The 8,759-nt window shown below is 52.8% G+C and overlaps 1 long non-coding RNA gene across 1 annotated transcript in view; it reads left to right on the plus strand.

Annotated features, from left to right (window-relative positions):
• Positions 1-289: 289 nt before the first annotated feature.
• The window catches only part of LOC142244595 (uncharacterized), an 18,334-nt gene continuing 9,864 nt past the window's right edge, over positions 290-8,759 (plus strand). Inside the window, exons 1-2 of the long non-coding RNA XR_012724598.1 lie at positions 290-386; positions 8,307-8,480. This is a non-coding gene — a long non-coding RNA (uncharacterized LOC142244595). The remainder of the gene's footprint in view (positions 387-8,306; positions 8,481-8,759) is intronic.

The following is an 8,759-nucleotide window of genomic DNA, read 5'->3' on the forward strand; positions in this document are numbered from 1 at the left end:
GGCCATGCTTGACCAATGCTTCCATTTTTGGTTAAAGTTGAGGTCACGGTAGACGAAGATTAACCAAAGAAGTATTTATGGAACATTGAGTACACAGTAAATAAGTATAAACCGAAGCAAACTGCAGAACAAATGATGCCCCAAAGCTGAATCCACACAGCACGAGAGTCACAGGATCTGTTGTATAATACTAATGAGTCCTATTATCATATCTGTGGGCGTTCCCTTCACTTCTCTGGTTATATCAAGGTAACAGAAGAATCCTCAACCTTCAGCTCCTAGACGGCTGTGTGACCCATCCGAAACCTGACCATCAGCCATGAAGACTTCTGCTGTCCTTCTTGCCCTGGCCGGCAGCCTCCTCCTGCTGTCACCGGCTTCTTCAGGTTTGTACCATCTTCTTTTTTGGAAACATGTGCCAGGTTGATGGGGCTGAAGCCATTGACACTATTCTCTTGCAGTTTTGAGCCTATTTTTCGGTGGTTCTATAGAAAACATTTCCATTTTGTATTTAAAGCAGTTGTTCGTTTCAGAAAACCTATTTTCCAAAACCGTAAAGAAAGATTGTAAGTCACTGGGGAGGATTAAATGTTAGAATTCAGATTCTAGAGTGTTCAAAAATTTCTCTTTTTCAAACTATTCATTTGTTTGGAGAAGGTGAAATGCTTCAATTATGGTTGAGGGCCTCATGATGACTCTGTGGATATGGTGGAGGAGGAGGTCAAAGAAAAAAAGATCCACAGACGTCATGTTGTGTCCAAAGACTGAAGTGCTAACCACCCAGCCACCGTGCTGCCCTACCAAATGTATGAGAGAGGAGGGTCCTCCCAAGTGTAAGAGTGAGGGCCGCCTGATGGCCCTCCAAAAATTATGGTTGAGGGCCTCATGATGATGTGGCGCCCCTGACCTGGTCAGGCACCACTGAGTACTGCACCCATGCTGGGGACAGTACAACACAGGTAATCCAGAAGGCTGACCGGGGTGTGGAACACAGGCGCATAGTGATCAGGTCTCACACATGTACCCATGAGAGGACCCCTGGGGATCCCAGGAGGGGGAAAAGCCTTCACCTTCACTGGAATAGTGGAGGGGGCCAAAAGCCTCCATCTCCTCTCAAGGGGTGTGGTAAGAGAATCTGGTTGCTAGGTGGCGTAGGCAGGCACAAAGGGAAAAGAGAAGGAGGAGTAAACAGTCTAGAGTCTGCAGCAGAGTGTGGAGGAGTGAGGAGCAGGAAAGTGAGGCTCTGACAGGAGCAGCAGTGAAGGTCCCAGATGTGAGCCGGTTCAGAGCAGAGTCCAGGGAGCTCCGAGGAGCTGACCCCTTCCCCTGGGCTGCTGTAGTCTGACAGCGTCCGCGCAGTGGCTACCGACGGGGGAGAACGGTCAACTAGGAGTGCTACCCGAAACCCATCTCAGCTAGAGAGAAGAGCACGGAGTGGGAAGTAAGGAGACTGCTGGAGAGTACCAGGCCCAAACGGGCGGCAGATCCCGAAGCGGAGATAGATTCAGCTTTCTTTTGCTAAACCTGCCGGTGTGGGGCTCTCAAAGCCCACGCCACAACACCACAAAAGCCGCAGCCACGTAGCCACAGTTAGGGCCCATAGGTCACAGGAGGCAAGCAGCTGGAGTGGCCTGGCCCAGGCGACAAGCACACGGCAAACGAAGGGGAGAGAGGCTTCAGCATCTTCCCTGGGTGACCCCCATAGGGACTCAAAGTCGGGGTTACCCCAAACCACCAAGGGCTAAGGAAGGCGAGTTAGTAGTCACCCTCACAAGTCAGCCTGAAGGATACCTGATTCCCGCCTGGTTCATCCCAGCTACGCCCGGGTTACTCACCCTGCCACCTGAAGTGAGTAAAAACCCTGAAAGACATTCTGCCTGTGTGGAGTTATTCTGCGCCTTGTGGTACTACGCACCTACACAGGGCCCTGGGGCTTGCCTCACTCTCAGGAGGCTATTCCAACTAACTGCACTCACCATCAGCCCCAGGCGTCCCTCAACCTGCAGTGGCGGTCCCCACTGACCGCAATACTGAGAGCGGCGTCACGACAAGAAGAAGATCTCCTACCTGTGACCAGATCCAGCTGAGTGGAGTCCCTGAAGGTAATGCACCGACACAACACCTGTGGGGCTTCACATCTGGCGTCACGAACAGGATAAGGACTAGACCTGTTCAGACAGGTGACCATGTGCCTGGGCGGTCCGCTTGGAAAATTGGAAGCGCCGCCATATTGCCACCATGAAAAGCGCGCTGAAAAACAACAGCAGCCCGCGCTGGGAGAAGTTACCGCCCACGAAGAGGTGTGGCTACCCAGAGATCCCCTGCAGAGTTCTGACCTCGCTTGTGAAGAGAGCGGAAGCGTCCAGAGACGTCGGGACAGAAAGGGAGCCAGAAGCCTGCTGCTGGGAGAGGAGCTGCTGAAAGAGGCAGAGCGGAAACTGAACAGCTTGCTACTAGAGGCAACGACGAGTCCACTGCTGGGAAATCGTGCAGAAGACGGCGCAGAAGAAATGGCGTCTGACCGCAGAAACCCAGAACCGGGCTCCGCTGCCTGGTGGTATCGGGAGCTGGCCCAGTTCTGCGACCGACTGGAGACCCGGGTCGTGGAGCAGATCCGAGAAGAACGCATGGAACTTCTGGAGATGGCTGCCGCGGTTCAGGCCTATGAGAGGGGAACCGCACGACGAGTGCCAGACCGGACGGCGACGACTCAGACCCCGATGCTGCCACCGATGGGTGAGTCCAGTATTACCCCTGCCGGCCCGGATGCCCCGACCCCTGCTGCCACGCCCGCGGTCCCTGAAGAGGCGCCCGGCGCGGCGACGCTGAGCCAGGCCGCAGCCACGCCAGGTGCGGCCCGCCAAGCCCAGGCCGCCGCAGCGATGCCCTGCTCGGCCCGCCAAGCCCCGGCCGCCGCAGCGATGCCCTGCTCGGCCCTTCAAGCCCCGGCCGCAGCGATGCCCTGCTCGGCCCGCCAAGCCCCGGCCGCCGCAGCGATGCCCTGCTCGGCCCGTCAAGCCCCGGCCGCCGCAGCGATGCCCTGCTCGGCCCGCCAAGCCCCGGCCGCCGCAGCGATGCCCTGCTCGGCCCACCAAGACCCGGTCCCTGCAGCGACGCCCAGCCCAGCCTGCACAGATCCCATCGCAGCTGCGACGCCGATCCAGGCCGCCGCCATACAGGGCGCGGCCCGCCAAGACCAGGCCGCCGCCATACAGGGCGCGGCCCGCCAAGACCAGGCCGCCGCCATGCCGAGCGCGGCCCGCCAAGACCAGGCCGCCGCCATACAGGGCGCGGCCCGCCAAGAGATTGCATCACCATTTTCCCCGGCCTGCAAGGCCAGAGCAGACACCGCTCCCCAGTCCAAAGAGGTCCCTGCTGGAAAGCCCACGCTGGGGGAGGACCCCGAATACTGGAAGCTGAAGGCTGATCTAGAGGCCCAGTTCCCACAAGAGATGGTGGATCGGTATCTGCTCCCTCCGCACACCCCCAAGAGGATTCCGGCAACCCCTGCAGCAACCACGCCAAAGAGTCCCCCGCCTGGGCCTGCTGAAGAAAGCCCGTCCCCAGCACTGCCACCAAAGGAGTGCCAAGAAGAACTAAGGGGGAGAGGAGGCCAGGAAGCTGAGGAGCTGACTCAGGAGCCACCAGCAGTGGATTCATATCCCGAGCCGGAGATGTTGCCCTATTCCCGCTGGGACGAGGAAGACCTGACACCTTCTGCTGAGGAAGATCTGCCCCAAAGCCTCACCTGGGAGCTTGTAAGCTGCACTTCGCAGAATCCAGCCCGCAAGACACAGCGCCGCAGTAGAACCCAGTCTTTCCCTGCACCGCCATCCCCAGAGCAGAGAGAAGTCACGGCCAGAGACCTACAAGAAAAACGGTTCCTGAGAAGGTCCAAAGCCCAGGTCAGAGGACCCCTTTGTAAAGGAGTAGTGGAGGACTTCAGCCTAAAGTCAGGATACGGGTTCATTGTTGCACCTGGTATCAAAGAAGGTATCTTCGTCAATAGAAGAGATGTGAGAGCTCATCTGCCCAGAGGACACCCTGGCAGAAACTTAAAAATGGGAGACTCCGTACAGTTCACCATGCACCAAGGAGAAAGAGGGTGGTATGCGCTAGATGTAGTGCCATGTCCCAAAGAAGAAGAAAGAAAAGACAAAGGACCTACTGACGAGACAACTACAGATGAGGAAAAAGGTCAAGAAAGCAACAGGTGCCGCAGCCCTACAGGCCCAAGCCCTGGTGAAGAGGAGTCTGCATAAGTTCAAGTAAAGTACAGCAAGTTTTGACCAGTTGGAAAGTTTGTTTTGCAACGTTTTAAAAGTTCAAGTATGTGCCCACATAAACTTGTGTGAGAAAACCATAAACCTTAAGGCTATGAACTGGCTATAGCCACAAACTCTCGCAGTGTAAATAGTTACACCAGAGGGCACCACCACCACCAGAGTCAGCCTGTTTAGGGGCTTGGCTCGTCTGCAACCAGGAGGAGCCCGTCCGTATATAGGGCCTTGGCTCACCTGCGACCAGAGAGCATGCCTGTTTATGGGGCCTGGCTCTCCACCACAAAGAGGGTACCTGGTCAGCACCAACTGTGGAGGCCGCCTCTACATCCTGCCAGAAGAGGCTGAAGGCGCGGATCCACCAGGCCAGGTATACCCTGAAGACCACCAGCCCATGAAAGCCGCCTCTACATCCTGCCAGAAGTGGCTGAAGGCGCGGCCAACGTGAGAGGGTTTTGGGTGGGTTAACGGACTTGTGGGTGGAGGGTGGTGATGTATGGTACCTGGTGCTTTTAAAATGTTTTACATGTTTTAATGTTTTATGCATTTTAAAATGTTGTCTTGCAGCCCGAGGACGTGCTGGTGATAACTAAGGGGGAATGTGGCGCCCCTGACCTGGTCAGGCACCACTGAGTACTGCACCCATGCTGGGGACAGTACAACACAGGTAATCCAGAAGGCTGACCGGGGTGTGGAACACAGGCGCATAGTGATCAGGTCTCACACATGTACCCATGAGAGGACCCCTGGGGATCCCAGGAGGGGGAAAAGCCTTCACCTTCACTGGAATAGTGGAGGGGGCCAAAAGCCTCCATCTCCTCTCAAGGGGTGTGGTAAGAGAATCTGGTTGCTAGGTGGCGTAGGCAGGCACAAAGGGAAAAGAGAAGGAGGAGTAAACAGTCTAGAGTCTGCAGCAGAGTGTGGAGGAGTGAGGAGCAGGAAAGTGAGGCTCTGACAGGAGCAGCAGTGAAGGTCCCAGATGTGAGCCGGTTCAGAGCAGAGTCCAGGGAGCTCCGAGGAGCTGACCCCTTCCCCTGGGCTGCTGTAGTCTGACAGCGTCCGCGCAGTGGCTACCGACGGGGGAGAACGGTCAACTAGGAGTGCTACCCGAAACCCATCTCAGCTAGAGAGAAGAGCACGGAGTGGGAAGTAAGGAGACTGCTGGAGAGTACCAGGCCCAAACGGGCGGCAGATCCCGAAGCGGAGATAGATTCAGCTTTCTTTTGCTAAACCTGCCGGTGTGGGGCTCTCAAAGCCCACGCCACAACACCACAAAAGCCGCAGCCACGTAGCCACAGTTAGGGCCCATAGGTCACAGGAGGCAAGCAGCTGGAGTGGCCTGGCCCAGGCGACAAGCACACGGCAAACGAAGGGGAGAGAGGCTTCAGCATCTTCCCTGGGTGACCCCCATAGGGACTCAAAGTCGGGGTTACCCCAAACCACCAAGGGCTAAGGAAGGCGAGTTAGTAGTCACCCTCACAAGTCAGCCTGAAGGATACCTGATTCCCGCCTGGTTCATCCCAGCTACGCCCGGGTTACTCACCCTGCCACCTGAAGTGAGTAAAAACCCTGAAAGACATTCTGCCTGTGTGGAGTTATTCTGCGCCTTGTGGTACTACGCACCTACACAGGGCCCTGGGGCTTGCCTCACTCTCAGGAGGCTATTCCAACTAACTGCACTCACCATCAGCCCCAGGCGTCCCTCAACCTGCAGTGGCGGTCCCCACTGACCGCAATACTGAGAGTGGCGTCACGACAAGAAGAAGATCTCCTACCTGTGACCAGATCCAGCTGAGTGGAGTCCCTGAAGGTAATGCACCGACACAACACCTGTGGGGCTTCACAATGACTCTGTGGATATGGTGGAGGAGGAGGGCAAAGAAAAAAAAGATCCACAGATGTCATCTTGTGTCTAGAGACTGAAATGCTAACCACTCAGCCACCGTGCTGCCCTACCAAATGTACGAGAGAGGAGGGTCCTCAAAAACGTATGAGTAATGCGGGCTTTACACGGTACGATCTATCGTGCGATTTCACAATCGATCGTACCCGCCCCCGTCGCTGCCCGTGTCGCACAAAGTCGTTAAACCCCTGTCACATGTACTTACCTGCTGAGCGACCTCGCTGTGGGCGGCGAACATCCTCTTCCTGAAGGGGGAGGGACGTTCGGCGTCACAGAGCGGCCGGCCAATAGAAGCGGAGGGGCAGAGATAAGCAGTACATAAACATCCCGCCCACCTCCTTTCCGCATTGCCGGCGGGATGCAGGTAAGCTGTGTTCATCGTTCCCGGGGTGTCACACGGAGCGACGTGTGCTGCCATGGGAATGATGAACAACCTGCACCAGGATTTGTGAGCGATACTGCGTCGCTCGGAGGTGTCACACGAGACGACGTCGTGTACGATGCCGGATGTGAGTCACGAAAACCGTGACCCCCGACGATGCATCGCACGATCGGTCGTCTCGTGTAAAGCCCGCATAAGGGTTGCCTGATGGCCCTCTAAAAATTTTGGTTGATGGCCTCATGATAACTCTGTGGATATGCTGGCGTAGGAAGAGAAGGCCAAAAAAAAAATAAGAGCCCAAGAGGCCAGTGCAGTGTGTCCATAGTCAGTGTAGAGGGAGCAATTTTTGGGCTGCATTTTTAGACCTGCTGGTACAATAATCAACCAAGCAGTCCTGATTACACTCCACTCTAGAGTAGATTAATACAGCCACTCATAAATTAACCCCTTCATTATCTTGGACTTATATATACATCCAAGGTCGTGTCCCCCCAGCTACCGCGGGCTGCGGCGGTGAGCCTGCAGTAATCCCCGCACATGTCTGCTGATCTAACCTGCAGATGTCTGTATAGAGAGCGGAGAAAAAAACCTGCAGATGTATCTTTAGAGAGCGGAGGGAAAAACCTGCAGATGTGTCTGTATAGAGAACGGAGGGAAAACCTGCAGATGTGTCTTTATAGAGAGCGGAGGGAAAAACCTGCAGATGTGTCTATATAGAGAGTGCAGGGAAAGACCTGCAGATGTGTCTTTATAGAGAGCGGAGGGGAAAAACCTGTAGATTTGTCTTTATAGAGAGTGGAGGGAAAAACCTGCAGATGTGTCTGTATAGAGAGCAGAGGGAAAAACCTGCAGATGTGTCTGTATAGAGAGCAGAGGGAAAAACATGCAGATGTGTCTGTATAGAGAGTGGATGGAAACTACTGGTTTCACCTGCATATGTATCAAGGCTTTAATTCCGAGCTATGCCTGATTCACCTATCACATGAGCTAGTTTCTGCACATACTGTATACAGAAATAGTAGAAAGAAGGATTCACCAGCACTCAGGTCCCGGCAGAAATTTTCTTTAAAATGAAAATTCTTTATTCACATATTCGTAAAAAGTCCATACTGCCCATGTTGACATGAAATGACCGGAAGCAGCAAAATCGCGTCACATGACCGCTCTGAGCCGGGGGAGAGGGGCTGACAGCAGGGCAGGTAAGTGGTCTCTATCTACTTACCTGCCCCAATGTAGCCCAATAGGGTAATAATAAAAAAAAGTCAAAATAAGCCGGATAACCCCTTTAAGGACCGTCCATATTGTAAGGTATATGATGAAGTGGTTGGATGACTTTCGCAGTCTTTGATCAAAAATCGCTAAGTATCTTACCTTTTTTTTAATGTTTATTGTAATATTTCATGTATTCACTAATTGCAGTGTGCTGCTGCACCGTGTTATATACGTCTGTATATTGGCCACATGGCGAATCTTAGTTCAGTACAAAAGGTGCGCGGATCTTATGTTTTCTTTCTTTCTTGCTCTTTTTTTTCTCTTTTTGTTGCAGTATTTGGTAATTGTCGGCTACAATGTCTGGCATTTATGGGTTTGCTTTAGACTTTGCTGTTTTCATGTATAGATTTCTTTCATGTGTCAAACAAAGGGGGAAACCTAAATAACGGGAGGGCTTCTCTTCAGTTCAGCACAAGGGGCATTGTTATGTAGTGTTACAACAATAATTCCCTAACCACGTTTATTCCAGATGATGATTGTGAGTCACCTGTGATCGTCGGAAAATGTAGGGCCTCTTTCAAACGATATTTCTATAACGTAGAAACAAAAACTTGTGAACCATTTATATATTCCGGCTGTCGTGGAAATAATAACAGATATATATCCCTGAGCGAATGTGAGCAAGCCTGCGGAGAAAAGTAAGGTGGGTGTTATTCAATACTTTGATACATAGATAGATAGATAGATAGATAGATAGATAGAGGGATAGATAGATAGATAGATAGATAGAGGGATAGATAGATAGATAGAGGGATAGATAGATAGATAGATAGATAGAGGGATAGATAGATAGATAGATAGATAGATAGATAGATAGATAGATAGATAGATAGATAGATAGATAGATAGATAGATAGATAGATAGAGGGATAGATAGATAGATAGATAGATAGAGGGATAGATAGATAGATAGAGGGATAGA

The sequence above is a fragment of the Anomaloglossus baeobatrachus genome, chromosome 6 (assembly GCF_048569485.1).
Source record: "Anomaloglossus baeobatrachus isolate aAnoBae1 chromosome 6, aAnoBae1.hap1, whole genome shotgun sequence".
NCBI classification, from domain to species: domain Eukaryota; kingdom Metazoa; phylum Chordata; class Amphibia; order Anura; family Aromobatidae; genus Anomaloglossus; species Anomaloglossus baeobatrachus.